Here is a 17642-nt window from a genome sequence, read left to right on the forward strand (position 1 = left end):
TTAACCATTGACCTGCTAAATTTTCTACCAGCTGCATCGTGTATGGGGCTTTAGGCCCATACGAGACACATGCATTTTTAAGTTCTTTTACCAATTGAAAAGAAACGGGCTCCCAGCCGAGAGCCTTTTGTTCGTCTTCATCATTGTCAAAAATTAAAGGGAAACAAGCCTGGAGTTGGGGATCGAATTTGTCGCCAGGGGCAGAAAAGACCCGTCTCTGTCTCCGTGGAATCGATAGTGGAGCATTCCCACTTCGATAAGGAGGTGGCGGAAGTGTTATGGGTTTAATATCTTGTGGCCTGCATTTCATGTCCTTCGGTATGGGACCTGCTTGGCTTGGTATGGGAGGTGGTGGCAAAGACATAGGTTCCGTATTTCCTGCTCTGTACTCTGGAGCTCTTTGGACTGTTTGGTATTCAGAGGTTACAAATGGATTAACTGGGAAGGTGTCCTGTGAATTCCTAGGGGCATATGGCCTGATAGGAGAAATTTCCCTTAGGCTCCTTGGAGCAGATGGCCTGATAGGGGAAGTTTCTCTTAGGCTTTTTGGGGCGTCTTTGTTTAAGAGATGCCAATCTTCATCGGAGTGATATTTAGCTGTTATCTCATCTAAATTCTCTTTTCCTTTTGGGGAAGACTGATCTCCTTTCTCATCCCTGTCTTTAAGTTGTTCCTGAGTAGTCATGGCTGCTAACATTTTTCTTAGTTGCCGATAGTCAGGCGGGTCTTCGTTTTTCTCATTTTCCTCAGGTTTAACTACAGTTTCAGCCTCATTTTCCTCTTTAACGGTTACTCTTTTAGATTCAGGGGCAGGTTTAGCTACAGCATTTTCTTCACTATCCCTTTTAAGATGTACTTTTTCTGAATCCGGGGCAGGGTCTAAGACATCTCTAATGATATTCCATAAGGAAAAGGTGTCATTAGGCACCTTTTCTGAGCCATGTTCGGCATGGTAAGTTTTTAGCTGTTTTCCTACTTTCTCCCAGACATCTAAGTTAACAGAGCCTTCATCTGGAAACCAGGGACAATGCTCTTGTACAAAGGAAAAAAATGATTGAATGGTAGATTTTTTAACTTTGATTCCTCTTTTATTTAATAACTGTAAAATTACTCCTATAAAGAGCTGTCTTTCATTTGATTCAGTGTTACCCATGTCAGAAAATTAAATATAATAGAAGATAAAGCTTTTAGCTTTTTAAAAGATCAGGCTCTTCTTTGGCCTTTTAACTTCAGAAAACCGTTTTCTTTCTCTAAGTCTAACTCTTTAACACTTTCAACACTTCCCACTCCTCTCGCCCTGTCTATCCTACAGGGGGGTCCGCGGCACCCTTGAGTGGGGTCCTAGCCGTCCCGAACACTGGAAGAACAATAGGGCTGGTGACCCAGATTGTTCCGGGGGAGGAACAGTAGGCTGGTGACCCAAACTGTTCCAAGGGAGGAGCAGTAGGGCTGGTCACCCAAACTGCTCCGTGGGGGAACAAGAGGGCTGGTCACCCAGTTGTTCCGAGAACGGGGAGCAATAGGGCTGATGGCTCTGATTGCTTTGGGGAGCTTACCTTCGAAAGTCCCTGTTTCGGGCGCCACCTGCCGGGGGCCAGCCCCGGCTGAACCAGGGTATTCGAAGGAGAGACGGCGTAGGCGAAGATCAGGAAACAATTGCTTAATTAAACGTTAATTAAGGATATAAAGAGTAATAGAATGAGGATAGCTCAGTAAAATTCAGTGAAGAAAAGAGGCTGAAATAAGGATAGCTCAGTAGGAAAATTCACTGAAGAAAAGAGACTGAATAAAATTCCAAAGCAGGGAATTAATGTCACCTACGAAGGCCGCAGGCGTCCTCCCGTTCTCCCGAAGGAGAGGAGACACTAAGGCCTCCCCGGTCGGATCTTAGAAGCCCAGGCAAAATTAGTAGGCTTGACAAGCTTCCCTGCCTCAGAGGAAAAATTTAGCTAGAAGGTGAAAGAAAGAACGACATGGGGACACCAAATTCCGGTGAACAAAAAAAGGAGGTACTTTATTTTCCAAAGCAGTTTTATACCTTAAGTTGTGCATAGAGGATAATGGGGGAAGGGGTAGAGGCATGCAAAGACAGCAGTTCCTGATCCTTATCGAAGTCAGGCTTTCAAACTTATCATATGCAAAAGTTTAGGTGATTTACATCATCTTCTGGCCAGGAAGCCTGTTAACATTTTAAGAAACTTATTTTTCTCTAAAGGTGATTATTTTAAAGTCAGGCGCCAGCCTCCAAAAAGCATTGGAGAAAGTTGCATTCCTATAGGGCAAAGGTGAGGTGGGCTCAATCAAGAAAAGAATTAACTCAAGGGTCCAAGATTATAAACATTGAGGCGACTGCTTACATTTCTATACACCCATTATATCAATCAATACACCGCCAAGGACACAGTAGGTAAGGGATATGGAGACTTAGCAGCAAACATTGGCCCAACAAGTGAAAAACCCTTCACCAATACAATTTCTAATCAATCTTTTAACTACTCAAAGGAATCTGTGTTTAGACAGTTTAGAACATCTCCTGCCTCTCACAGTTGGGAGGCTCTGAACAATCACATGTTGCCGGAAAAAACCTATTCAGGCAGGCTAGAGGACTTCCAAAGGAGTTTGTAGGTTGAAACACTGTCACACCCAAGAATTATTAACTGGAGCTGTAAGCTAACTCTTTTTGCAGAGAGAGGTAGTGGGGGACAGCCCCCCGTAAAGTCAGAGGTGTAGGTGACAGCACAAAGCAGAAAGTAGGCAGACTCTGGTTTTGGGGGTAGATTGCTCGAGAATTTCCAGGGAGACTCCTGAGGCTTGATCCCGCCTTTGCGTATGCCGAGCCTCCTTCCTCATGACCTTTGTCATGGGCGGAGTTCCTCACGCTGGCTACCGGCAGTGATAGAATTCCAGTTGAGCTATTCCAGATCCTGAAAAGTGCTGCACTCAATATGCAATATGCACTCAATATGCAATATGCCGGCTCCCGGCACAACATGGTTCTACAATCAGAGCTGTGTGTTTTCTATGGAGCCAGTGAATGTACTCACCAGCTCCTGATGCCACTTTGAAGCAGGGATGGGTGACAGATGGCATTGGTGCCACTCAAAGCCTTGTGGGTGGTGCTCAGCCCCTCCTCCGCATCACTCTGACTTTGTAGACTGCTTTTCCTCCTTTCCCATCTTTTTCCCATTTACTCTGTGTCCCTTTTTCTCCTTTTGCCCTATTTTTTTTTTAATTGTATACAAATTTTAAAGGTCACTTTCCTTTTGCAGTTACTACAAAATATTGGCTATGTTCCCCACATTGTACAATACATCCTGGTAACCTATTTGATGACTTTATCATCTTGTACATACATACCCTCAGGCATTGCTTAGTGTCTGACACTTTGGGCTAAAAAGGCTTCCCTTTCACTCACAGGCTGAACAAAAGCCCCACCCTGAATGTGGCCCTGGGAGATTGTGGGGGACAGGCAGAAATGGCCCAGCCTCTGTGATCCTTAGGCTGCTGAGGACACTGCTCCACGCCAGCCCTGCTGAGGGCGAGCAAGCTCAACCAGCAGCTCAATCTGGGCTGCAAACTAGGAAGGACCTAGGAGAGGGACGGCATTGCTGGATCTGGTTTAAGCTCCACTCGGCTTTGGGCAGGTCAGACAAGGGCCTGGAAATGGAAGCTGGGCCTTCTGCTTCGGGTTTCACACGGCTGCAAAGCCAGGCAACAGGAGCAGACGGGCTGTGTTTGCTTTTCATCGGAGGCTTGCAGCAAAGCCGCCTTATCCCAGCAGCAGCTGCCCTAGACCTGCCAAGGGTACAGTGAGACTTGACTGGCCCTGATTTATTGGAGGAGGAGAGGAGAAAAAGCAGCAGGCCCTAAATGTCAAGGTGAGGAGGAGGGAGGCTCGCCCAGAAAGGGGGTTGGGGAGTGGGAGAGTGTTCTCTGGGGTGTAGCACATGGCTGGGATCCTCAGGCCTGGAGCGACCAGGAGCCAATTCAAGTGGGTGGTGGCAGGAATGCAGAGTTGCCTGTAAGCTCAGCACATTAAAAATGTCAAGAACAAGGCAGGGAACAACGCAGGAGAAAGCGTGCCTTCTGCTTTGTGGGAGGCACGTTACAAAATGTTAGAAGCGCACGCTTGCTTTCGCGTGTCTGCCTGGTTGCCAGTGGGATCCACTGTCTGCTGGAACCCAGAAGGACACATGGTTCAGTGGCATCCAGGAGCTGCTCCCCCTTGGAGAGCCCTGGCTCTGCCTCCCACGCTACCGAGATTTGCTGCTGCATTAAGAGGAATTTAGAGAGCAATGCGGAGCTTCCCTGGGGGCTCAGTGGTAAAGAATCTGCTAGCAATGCAGGAGCCACAGATGATGCAGATTCAATCCCCGGGTAAGGAAGTTCCCCCAGAGAAGGGTGTGACAACCCACTCCAGTATTCTTGCCTGGAGAATTCCATGGACAGAGAAGCCCAGCGGGTTACAGTCCATAGAATCAAAAAGAGTTGGACACGGCTGAGCAACTGAGCACACACGCATGCAGAGAGCAAGATGACGCAGGCCTGCCCAAGAAAGGGAGCGATTATGGCGCTACTCATGCTAAGTCATTTCAGTCGTGTCCGACTCTTTGCAACCCCAGTTCTCTGTTTCTTCCCCACACAGCCCCGATTCAGGGGCCCTTCCTGGATACACAGGCAAAGAGACTCTTCCAGCTTAAAGAACTCCATCATTGTAGCAGAACCACAGGCTGCCTATCTGATGACTGAAAAGGAACAGTGCCCACCAGGAAATGCACACTGCCACTTCCAGCAGGATCCTGGCTGTGCTGAAAGCCCACTATATACAAGGTACTTCTGGGAGGCAGAAGCTTGTTAGGAGCCCACGGTCTTAGTTTTCAGGCCTGAAACAGGAATCTGGTTGCACAGAGCTTTTGGGGGAGATGATTCCTAGAAACACAGTGAAGGATTGGGAAGCAAGATATAAGAGGGAAGAGCCAAAAAGTTGACATTATAAGCAAGTTGCTGCTCAGAGCACTAGGGTTCACTCCCACTGGGATCCTTCTCGAAAACACCCCGATTGTCTTATCAACAGGCAAGGAATCGGGGACATTTCCCCCCAACTCCATTCCTCATTGGGTCTTAACCAGTGCCGGTGGTGCTGGAGAAGACTCTTGAGTCCCTTGCACTGCAAGGAGATGAAACCAGTCAATCCTAAAGGAAATCAACATTGAATACTCATTGGAAGGATAGGTGCTGAAGCTCCAATACTTTGGCCACCTGATGCGTAGAGCCGATTCTTTAGAAAAGACCCTGATTCTGGGAAAGATTGAAGGCAGGAGGAGAAGGGGGTGACAGAGGATAAGATGGTGAGATGGCATCGTCGACTCAATGGACATGAGCTTGAGCAAGCTCTAGGAGATAGTGAAGGACAGGGAAGTCTGGCGTGCTGCAGTCCATGGGGTTGCAAAGAGTCAGACACAACCAAGCGACTAACCACAACAAAAAGCTCTGGGGCTTTTTTAGGCTACCCCACTCAGGTGCTTGCATGCTTAGTCGCCCAATCGTGTCCAACTCTCCACCCCAAGGCCTGCAGCACGCCAGGCTCCTCTGTCCATGGGATTCTCCAGTAGGTTGTCATTTCCTTCTCCAGGGGATCTTCCCAACCCAGGAATCAAGCCTACATCTCTTAAGTCTCCTGCATTGGCAGGTGGATTCTTTACCCCAACAAATTCCCATGGCCAGAGGAAGCCTTCAGGCGGGGGCTGCCGAAGCCTGAGGCAAGAAGCCACAGTGTGCCCTCCAGAAGCAGCAGATGACCTCCAAGGGGATCTATTCCACCTGTCTTCAACGGCCATCACAGCAGAGCAGCTGTTCTTCACCTGTGAATGCAGGCTCTGTGCGTGTGGTGTGTGTGTACACACACAAGTGCACACACACACTCTCTTCCTTGGTCCACCTTTCTCTCTTTCAATTCCATCCCTCTCACTACAGCCTCATAAACAGCAAGCACCTAAACGGTCTCAGCCCCTCCAAGGCAGGCAGCCTTGCCTCACTGTACAGCGAGTGGAAGCTGCACTGAGCCTCCGGGGCCCTGGCCCCACCGTTGGAAGCCCATGCCAGCTTCCAGCCAGCCCCTGCCCAGCTGGAAGGGCCAGAACTTGCACCGTTTGATGCTTGCTGAAGCCCTGCTGAAGTGCAGCATGGAGTCATGGAAAAAACTGGAGCAGATGTCAGGAATTTGAGGTTTCTCAAGTCCACTGGTGATTTGCTTTATAAACCCTAAGGAAGTTAACGAAACTTTCTGAAACTTAGTTTCCCCATCGGTAAAATCAAGGTAATAACACCTGCCTTGTTTACCTCCAAGAGCTGTGTTGGGACTCAAAGGAGCCAATTTGTGTCCCTGGAAGCACCTTCATACTTAAGGTGGCTCTTGTTCAGCCTTGTGGTCATGTCTTGGTTTTAGCCCCCAAGGCAGGGAGTCTTGCTGGCCGACCTCTCACAGCCTCACCCCCAAGGGCAGCACCTTGTTCTGGGAGGGGAGAATGTCTTCTGCTCTAGACGGGATGAGGCCTTTGTTTGCAGGAGATCCAGGCAGAGCAAATCTAGGACTTGGCCACTCTCAGAGGTTGCAGTCCCCCATCTGGGGACAGGATAGGGCAGGAAGGCTTGCATACTGCCTGGGTGAGGCATGACCCCTCCTGTCTCTAAATTTAGTTCTATGTACAGCAGCAAATTCCTGAATTACTGTACAAAGCGGCAGATCAGGCAACACAACTTTTCCCAAACCACGATGGGGACTATCGAGAAGGGCATCTACTGTGCTTAGCAAGTGTCATTAAGTCTGACTCGAAGACAACAGAGAATCTAGCGTCAGTTGGACCTGACTCCTGCTATACATCCGAGAGGGCTTGTCAGTGGCTTAGGGAGGGCAGCGCCAAGGGGTGATGCCACACACACACACCCCCTCCCCCCACTGCCCAGGGCTGGAAAAACCAAGGGTTTCAGAAGAGGTCTCAAGGTTTAGCTCACAAATACTAGGGACGTGGTGCGGAGCTGTAACCATGGTAACAATACACATCCTGTTGTTCAGTGTGGACTCAGCCAAGGTCTGGGGGTAGTACAGGGTGCTGAGTCCTTCTACTGGGCTCTGAAAGAAAAGCTCTTATCATCCTCCAGCTACAAGCAGTGAACGCAAAGTAATTCTCTGCAACAGAAACATGCTGTTTAGTGGGGAGACCTGGAGGAGCCTCTAGACAGTGCCCAGAATTAATCTGCACGTAAATCCCAAGAATGCTCATGCAGAGAAACTACTGCTCCCTCTCGTTTATAAGCCAAAAACATCCTTCTGCCAGAACAGAGTTGTTCTTGGCACTTGGGAGTAAATGTGAGGAGAGAATCAAAACACAACGCCTGAGAAAGGCATCCATCAGAAATCTGCAGCCAGGGGCAGGGTGAGTAGTAACAAAGAAAGATGGATTCGTGGCAGGAACGAAGATTAACTGTACCAGGGAGATGGTTGGTGTCTTGGCTCCTAGAGCAGGGATGGGGCGCCCAGCACCTGGAGGTGAGGCTGGGTCAACGAGATGCAGAGACACGTGGGCTCTTCCTGCCCTTGGCCTCCACTCTGAGGGCTCAGAGGAGGGTCCCTGCCCAGCCACGTGGCGGCCCCAGGTCAGGCTTCTGGCAGCTGAGGCCCCGGACGTGCTGCCTGCTTGTGCCAATCCTGGAAGGACACACCATCCCCACCTCCATGAGGCTTCACTGTGTGATGTGAAAAGATCAACACAGAAATTAGAGAAACCTGTCAGAGAAAGTCCTCTCTTCCCTCCACCTTCAGTTACACCAGATCTGCCTCCAGGGACTTTGGCAAGTTTGACAAACGGCAGAAGAATTTGGAAAAATTTCTTCACTGGCCAAGGGCAGTTGATGGCTGGGCATAAACATGCTGCCATGATTCTTTGTACAGTGGAGGTTTAGAGGCAGGAACAAGTGTCAGATTCTTTTCAACTCTTCCCCCCATCTAATCTCTGAGTGCTCGTGTGTACACTCCTCACGCTGATTTTGTTGTTAAATCCCTAAGTCACGGCCGACTCTTTTTGCCACCCTATGGACTGTAGCCTGCCAGGCTCCTCTGTCCATGGGATTTCCCAGGCAAGAATACTGGAGTGGGCTGCCGTTTCCTCTTCCAGGGGATTTTCCTGACCCAGGGATGGAACCTACGTCTCTACGTCTCCTGCACTGACAGACAGGTTCTTTACCACTCGCCTCCTGGGAAGCCTCACGCTGATAGCATCTGGATAAAGATGGAATTCTGTGCACTGGCAAGAACAGATTCATCACCAACAGTGTACATTCCAACCAAAGGCATCGTTGTGTCCACATGAATCACCCGGCAGGGACGGCTACACTTGCCCGACTCGGAAACCCTTGACTCATGGGGCACTCATTCAGACTAGTTGCCCACTAGTTACGCAAGCATCTTCTCCAAATGCCTCGAAGGAGTTTACGAGTTGCTGGCTCATTCTGAGTTCTGTCTCTTGGAGGAAGAACACAGGTGGGGAGAGAGGAAGGGTAGACACAATCACCTGCCTGGTATATGGAGAAATTAAGGTTCAAACAAGCCCTTGAGTGAAATGCATAGACATTTATGAGTCAGACTCTTCCCGTGGAGGAGCCAAAATGAGCTGTTCTGAATCCTAAGTGGACTATTTTCTTGCCCAACAATTTCATGCAGCTGTTCTAACACAGCCTCAAAACAAGCAAGCCAAAATGCAAGCTCACAGAATTTTATGTTTCTAAACAATTCCCCAGCCCTCACTCAACCTCTGACTCTTCTATTTCAGTTGGATTGACCCTTTCATTGACTTTAGAGACCTCTCAATGCTTCTCTACTCCTGATCTGCTTCCAGTTCTTACGGGCACCTTATTCCTGACATTCACTCCTTCCTGGACCATTACCTGATCCCTGATATTGCTCCCACTTTGAACTTCAACCACACTTTTCCCTTACCTGTACTAGATCCATACACCTTAATGCCTAGAGGTAGGATTGGCAATAGAGCAAATCTCAGGGTTAGGGTAAAACTCACCGATGGAGTATAAAATGCCCATTTTACTCATCATTTATTTAAACTTACTTCTTATTGAAGTATAGTTGATTTACAATGTTATATTAATTTTGGGTGTACAACACACTGATTCAATTATTTTTATAGATTTTGTGAGTGACTCTTTGTGACCCTGTGGATTGAAGTCCGCCAGGCTTCTCTGTCTAATTTTTCCTGTCAAAAAATTCCTGCTGGAATTTTTCAGGCAAGAATACTGGAATCGGTTGCCATTTCCTACTCCAGGGGGATCTTCCCAACCCAGGGATTGAACCCACGTCTTCTGCATCTCCTGCATTGGCAGGCAGATTCTTTACCCATGAGCCACCTGGGAAGACCTTTTATTGACTATACTCCATTTAAAGGTATTATAAAATATTGGCTATATTCCCTGTGCTGAAAAACTAACATTTATTGGCTGAATTTTTAGGCCAAATCGAAATATCCTCATGTTAAAATAGCTGCACAAAAAGTGACTTTATTGAAATAGCTGCATCCAAAGAGCTGAAAGTCTGGATGTCGTCTGCTTCTGGCACCTGACTCTGGCCCTCTTTCGTGCAGCTTTGCCTTCTGTTCCGCTGTATGCCGGGGTGTGATTAGCAGAAGAGGCGCTCGCACCAGGGCCGCTTTGAATCCTCTTGTTCCAAGAGAGGACTATGTAGGTGTCACAAATGACACTCGTCCAAAACCCGAACAGGATGCTAATAGCAGGCCCACGTGTTTCCACCTCCCCGTGAGGCAGCCTGGGCTGGCGTCAGTCCTCTCCCCAAACTCTTTCCTGCCCCCATACGCTCAGAAGCTCTACTTGGGTCAGAAATGCAATTCTCTGACAGTGCCAGACAGCCAGATGATGCTGGGGAAAAAGAAAGAAAAAGCAAAAGCAGATTTCTAAATTAAGCCCAAGCCTCGTTTATTAAAAAAAAAAAAAAAAGCCACAGCCTAGCAACATGTTCACAGCTCAACCTCCCTCTGTGATGAAGCCTCTGTGGCCAGAGCTGGGGATGACACAGTCATTGGAGGCCCTCCCCATCTGGAAAGTGCTGACGGTGGCACGTTGAGGGCCCAGCCCACCCAAGGGCGGGGCTCCAAAGGAGCAGAGAGGATACAGAGCTTACTGAGGTCCAAAACTTTAATGAAGTCCCTAGACACCTACAGACGCTTGGCAATGAACACACCTGAAGTAATAGCAGATGAAGTTCCTCGGGCTGCTCAACTGAAACAGAAGCTGCTCCTTGAGATGGGGGTCTTCTCTGTTCACCACTGAATGCACAGCACCCAACTTAGCACATGGCACACACACGGTACCCAATCACTAGGTAAGAGAGGACTGGACCGATGTGTGAAGAGATGGACAGATTGATGCTGCCGTCCCCTCATCCCTGCTTCCCAAACTCTCCACCCTAAATGAAGTCCAGAATCTCAAGAGAGCCCTAATCTCCTAATTACTGCACGCACCAGAGAGGCAATGTTCCCTAACCTGGATGTTTAAGTCTGAGCCAACAGCTGGGGTGAGCACTTGCAAGGCGATTAAAGGATGCAGCTGATGTGGCCATCACATATGCAGAGAGGCAAGGGCTGTGAGAAGTGCCCTTGGTAACCATTGTCAGTGTTCCTGAACCTTCACTTATTTTTAAACAGTATCAGCATCAAAGATGAGGTATTGCTAAACAGAGAAACTACAGCACAAATAGTATTGGGTTGGCCAAAAAGTTCGTTTGGGCTTTTTATTAGATTCAATGGAAAAATGGGAACGAAATTATTGGCCAACCCAATACATGAGCTTTTGGTCTGAGTCCTTTTGGAACACAAAAAGTAGAGCCCACAATGCCCTTTGAAGCTCCAAAGACCAAACTCATCAGAAATGGACCACAGTACAGAAGGCTGAATCTCATCACCAGCCCTCCCAAGTCATGAGATGATTAAGAAAAGCTGGGGTGATCCTGGCACCCAGATCCTCTGAATATTGAAAGTTAAGCCATCCTCTGAATCCCTTGAGGATCCCGGTGATGTTGCAGGAGACAACTTTGACTCCTGGGAGCAGTTGCTCTCTGTTCTCCCTGGTGACCAGAGAGTGGTTGAAGACAGCATTGTCAAGATCATAAATCTCCATCTCAGAGCTGGGGCCCGAGGTTTAAAAGATCGGGGAAATTAGCCCACAATTCAAAAATCTGTCTTTCAACTTCTTTGTCTGAACTGGCCAGAAACAGTAAACGCACACCCATGCCAGCGAGATAAAAGTTCTTAATTAAATTCAGATGTATAAGAATATATTACAGGTCTACTCGTGGAATAAACATCTATAGTGGACAAGCCATCTAAACAGCATCAAAAGTGATACAATATCATCCTGCTTCATGTGGTAGCACACAGCAGAAAACTATGAGTCCTCTCAGGACTCTGAGATCATTTCTGTTCCAATGGCATCCCAGAGCACCAGCCGGGAATAATCAGGATGAGGGAGACGAGCAGTGATCAGATTGGAGATGTGACCACAGGGACACAGCCCCAGCAGAGGGCACACACACAGATTGCCCTCAGATCTAGTGTGTGTTGGAAAAGTGTGTTAGTTGCTCAGTCCTGTCTGATCCGACTGCCAGACTCCTCTGTCTATGGAATTCTCAAGACAAGAATACTGGAATGGATAGCCATTTCCTTCTCCAGGGGATCTTCCCCCCCCAGGGATAGAACCTGGGTCTCCTGAATTGCAGGCAGATTCTTTAGCGTCTGAGTCACCAGGGAAGCCCCAAATCTAGTGTATCTCTTTTTTCAAAAGTATGTATTTATTTATTTCATTTGGCCACTCTGGGTCTTAATTGTGGAACTCAGGATCTTCCATCTTAGTTGCAGCATGTGGTATCTCGTTCCCTGACCAGGGATTGAACCCTGGGCCTCCAGCATTGAAAGCTCAGAGTCTTAGCCACTGGACCACTAGGCAAGTCCTTAATGTACCTCTTTGGTGCCCCAACATTCATGGCATTCACAACCCCAGGCCTCTGCTCCAGTCTATGTTTCAGGGGTCCCTAATGCTCCATGCCTAGGGCTCCAGCTTCTGAGATGGCTGCTCAGTGATAAGACCCCACTGACACCCCTTCCCCCGCTCTCTGTAGAGTTTCCAGAGATTCATGGAAAGGCTATCCACTCCAGTACTCTGGCCTCAAGAATTCCATGGACTGTATAGTCCCTGGGGTTGCAAAGAGTCAGACACAACTGAATGACTTTCACTTTCAAGAGAACAGAGTCCAAGACTCAGCTCTGTGACCTAAACTACTTGAAAGCTCAGTTTTCTCATCTATAGAATGGAGAGAATAGGAACTCTGATGCCTGCCTCCCAAGATTGCATAAGGCTGCTCAAATGCCACACTATTGTGTACAAATGCATGTCAATCTGCAAGCTGTTGTTCTACGTAAAAATGTTTTCTAAACGGTGACTGTCCATAATGAGAAGTTTTCCTCTGATACGGGAAGTGAGACTTCCTTTGTCTCTATCATGGGTCTACCTGGTTCTCAGTGTTCTAGGACTTGATCCAGCCTAGTCAGCATCACAGCTTTCTCTGACCTCTTTGAACTATGGGATCATGGCAGTGTGGTCTAAACCACAGGTCTAGACTCTACTCCATTGCAAATCTAAAATCCACAATACCCCTAGGTTTCTGGTGAAATTAGCAAAGCCTAGGTGAATAAACTCCCTCTGATGATTTAATGTTTCAGTGCTTCCCCAAAGGGCACTTCCTGCAATGGGACGGGAGTGTGTAGGTTCCTGTTTCCATTTCTGCTTCCTTGGTACAGGCTTCCCCAGCATGTAAATGGGGCTGTAGTGTGAGCAATGACCTAATGAATTTGGACAGGAAGTAATCCTCGATCCCATTCAATCTGCATTCAATTGCTAACCTGAAATTAGTTTTACAAAACCATTAAAAAGATATTTCCAACAATTAAAAAATTCAGAATTTTCTCATTGATAAATTCAGAGAAGCTTGAAAAAATGGGAAGATCTGACAGTTGAGGACCACAATATACACCATGGTCACAATTATCTGATAACTGAGGGCCTACCTGGTAAAGTGGATAGGAATATTGGTTGTCAGGGTTCAGATCCCATCCCTGCTCCTTCAGTTCAGTTCAGTTCAGTTCAGTGCAGTCACTCAGTCATGTCCGACTCTTTGCGACCCCATGAATCGCAGCATGCCAGGCCTCCCTGTCCATCACCAACTCCTGGAGTTCACTCAAACTTACATCCATTGAGTCGGTGATGCCATTCAGCCATCTCATCCTCTGTCGTCCCCTTTTCCTCCTGCCCTCAATCCCTCCCAGCATCAAAGTCTTTTCCAATGAGTCAACTCTTCGCATGAGGTGGCCAAAGTACCAAATTCATGAACTTAACCTCTCAAAGTCTTGGTTTCTCATCTTTTAAGACAATGTTAAACTAATAGCAATTATTTTTATGTACCAAAAGCGCTTTAAAAAGTGGCAGCTCATGACAATCTTCCAATAAACGTCAATGATTCTCCCTCTCCACCCCCTGACACAAGTAGCTTTACCATTTTCCATACCTTCCCAGCCCCGTGAGCGTAACTGTTAACTGTTAGTCTAAGAAGTTCAACAAAATGAGTTTGGCACTTCTGGTCCTTGGGGTCAGAGGTGATAACTCAAGTCTGCATCCTTTCCTAGCTTGATTTCCTCAAGTCCCCGCTGAGCTGCCCCTTCTCCCTCTCTGAGATTTTCCCTCCTCCTGCTGGAGCTCACTTGAAACCCAATGGCAGAGCACGGGACACACAGCTGTGCTGAGGTCCTCTGACTTTTTAGACAGGGGAAATATAGTCCCCCTAATTGCTTCAAGGCATCTCAGCTTCTTTCTAATGTTGAGTCTTTCCTGGCCATTTTGCTCTTCAGTTCCCCAACCCCCCCCCCCGCCCCTCACTCCCTTCACATCCAAAGAGAAACTCTTTTTAGCAATTCAGTTAACAATCACATGGAAGACGTGAATCCATAGGAAAATGAGGAGGTGATTTCCTCCCAGACAGACAGTTGTTTTTAATAAACCAATGTCTGCTGCTAAGCAACCTTGATGCTGCCTCTTCCACAAGTACAGCTAAATAGAATACTCTATTATTACTGTGGATTAAGTTGGTGCTCTTGTGAGTCAGAGAAGATACCAGAGAAAGTTTTACTCAGGCTGCAAATAAGTGTAAAACGCTGCCTAAGAAGCAAAATAGGAGTGGCATGCCTGGGCTGTGTTGTGCAAAGCACAGAATTAGTTTACTCATGCTTGGGGCTTGACACTTGTTTGGGAGTTAGCTGTAAAGAGCTGAATTGTTCATTCAGGGCTGAGTGGACAGTCATGGTGTGGGAGACCGTCTCTCTGGTTCTCCCAAGACTACTAATTAAGGTTGTGGTTAGATCTTACAGCAGACTAAGGGAGGTCCCGTGGAACTCCCTGGACATGAGGAAAGTCTTTGAGGCAGATTAGATGTCGCAACTGTCAGATCCCACAACACAGTCATTATGCCAAGAATATGAGGTGAACTGTGAGCCAGCCAATCAGAGCAACAGGAAAGTGGGACCATTTCCGACTGCTGCCATCTCCTGACTGTTTAGAAGAGGTAGGGCCAAGGTGAAGCCAGCCACAAAGTTCCTTTTGCAAAATTTAGCATGCCGGGTGGCTACGCTTCCCATTGCCCAAAGCATGGAAAGATCCCTTGGTGTAATTTCCTAAGCCTCTAAATATATATTTCCTTTAATACCTAAATGTGGTTATTTCAACAAAGCCAATCAATTAACCTAAAGAGCAATATTTAGAGGGAAGAATGTGTGGAGTGGAGATGGGGGATTTTCCCCCAAGTGATAGTCGCTCAGTCGTGTCCGACTCTTTGGACCCCATGGACTGGAGCCCACCAGGCTCATCTGTCCATGGAATTCTCCAGGCAAGAATACTGGAGTGGGTTGCCATTTCCTTCTCCACCCCACCCCTCTTTCCCCCCAAAATTAATCTCTTTTTTATAACTTCTTCATCATCATCTTTTTGACACTGCAAAGAGTGGAACTAAATTTTTCTTTTGCCTCTATTTAAATGAAAGTATAGTGAAAGAGAAAGAAAGTGGGCTTCCCTGGTAGCTCACAATTAAGAAATCTGCCATCAATGGAGGAGACCTGGGTTCAATCCCTGGGTCTGAAGATCCCCTGGAGAAGGGAATGGCAACCCACTCCAGTATTCTTGCCTGGAGAATCCCATGGACAGAGGAGCCTAGTGGGCTTGCTAAGAGTCCATGGGATCACAAACAGTTGGACACACAGCAGCTAACACTTTCTTCATTAAGCTGCTGAAGATAAAACTGCAGGGTGTGCAGATATCACTACAAGAAGTGTAAAGAACTCCCACGCCCATCTTTTTTTTTTTTTTCCTTTGGTTGTGCTGGGTCTTCATTGCTGCTCGGGCTTTCTCTGGCTGTTTCAAGCAGGGGATGCTCTCTAGTTGCAGGGCGTGGGCTTCCCATTGCAGTGGCTCCTCTTGTTGCAGAGCACGGACTCTAGGTGCCTGGGCTTCAACAGTTGTAGCACGTGGGCTCAGTAGTTGTGACTTTCTGGCTCTAAACCACGGGCTCAATAGGTGTGGTGCACGGGATCTTCCTAGATCGGGGATTGAACCCGTGTCTTCTGCATTGGTAGTTGGATTCTTTACCACTGAGCCACTAGGGAAGCCCCCAGTGCCTGTCTTTGACCCTTTGTTCTCCCTTTCTTGTTCCTAATCTCTAAATAAAAACATCACCAAGATCTGAGGCTCCTCACACCAAATCTCCCCACGTCTCTTCCTTACTGCTGTGTCTCCCAAGCTACTGTTTCCTCATGCCTGGACCATGAAATAGCCTCTCAAGCGGAGGAAAATTGAGAGGCTTAAAGAGATAACCGCCTCCGGAACCCGAACATACTCTCCCCTGTTGCTGTTATCTAGTTGCTAAGTCTTGTCCTACTCTTTGCTACTCCATGGACTGTAGCCCACCAGGCTCCCCTGTCCATGGGATTTCCCAGGTCAGAACACTGGAGTGGGTTGCCATTTCCTTCTCCAGGGGATCTTCCCCACCCAGGGATCAAACCCAGGCCTCCAACATTGCAGGCGGATTTGTTACCACTGAGCCACCTGGGAAGCCCAGGATTGTATTAGATTGACCAGGAAGTTCTTTTGGATATTCTGTAACATCGTATAGGAAAGCCCAAACAAACTTTCTGGGCAACCCAATATAATGACCAGAGCATAACAAATACTCTGCAAATATTGGCTGTTACTATTATTTTCCCTTGACGGCACCTGTCATTCTGAGTTGGAGACCGTGCATGCTTTGCCTAGGTCTTGGCCTTTATCCCATCTGCCACACTGCAGACCATGCAGTAAATGCCTGGTAAATATTTGTTGAAACAGTACAATTTTCAGTTACACAACTGGGTAAACATGGCCAGGACAGCATGGGGGAGGGGGAAGGGGGGAGGTGGCTAGAGCTCTCCTCCAATCTCCCAGAGACTGGCCCTTGAAGGCAGTGCCAGTCTCTGCCTGGAGGAAGGTCTCAGCTTCCATCTACATTGGCTGTTGTGCTCAGGATTACGTAAGCAACAGGGAGGAATTCCTTTCTGGCTTCAGAACCTGTAACTGAGAGGGCAGACAGGGCTGGTCATGTGGACAGGACCACTGTTCACAATGGGATTCCACACTTTTTCTTAAGATACAGTATAGTCTATGGAATATACATGGGATTTGGGTCAAATGAACTTGCCATTCCTTTACCTATGGCCATCGGGTAATTTTAGGTAAGGGCAGAATCTTTGGGGCAAGACTTCTGGATTTGAATTCTAGCTCCTACACTTTCCCTCTGGGCCTTGGTTTTTCTCATCTGTAAGATGGAAATAATTTCTCCTTCACAGGGTTATTATGAGGACTGAATGAGTTAATAATTGTAAAATTCTTAGAACAGGGCTTGGCATATAGTAAGTACAATGTAAAGGAAAAGTGTTAGTCACTCAGTTGTGTCTGACTTCTTTTGACCCTATGGACTGTCACCTTCCAGGCTCTTCTCTCCATGGGATTTCCCAGACAGGAATACTGGAGTGGGTTGCCATTTCCTTTTCCAGGGGATCTTCCCTACCCAGGGATAGAGGCTGTGTCTCCTGCATGGACAGGCAGATTCTTTATCACTGAGCCACCAGGGAAGCCCTAAGTACAATGTAAAGGTATACCTAATTATCCCGAGCCTCACCAGAAAAAAAAAAAAAAAAGGATATATGCAGAACACTTGATTTAGTGCCTAACATATGGCATACTCCCTGTAATTATTATTAATATTTCTATTATCATCACTTCCTTTGTAAGTGGAAGATAATTGGGTTGGCCAAAAAGTTCATTTGGGCTTTTCATAAGATGTAATGGAAAGACCTGAACAAACATTTTGGCCAACTCAATACTTTCTTAGGATGAACTTAATGGAATAATAGAAACTTTCTTCCAATGGATTCTTTGGGTCTCTACTGATGTTTGGGGGAGAAAAGGAGTTTTTTCTGTGTGATTCTGAGCCA

This window comes from Bos grunniens, chromosome 12 (assembly GCF_055505025.1).
Source record: "Bos grunniens cultivar Pamir isolate PY7600 chromosome 12, Bosgru_T2T1.0, whole genome shotgun sequence".
NCBI classification, from domain to species: domain Eukaryota; kingdom Metazoa; phylum Chordata; class Mammalia; order Artiodactyla; family Bovidae; genus Bos; species Bos grunniens.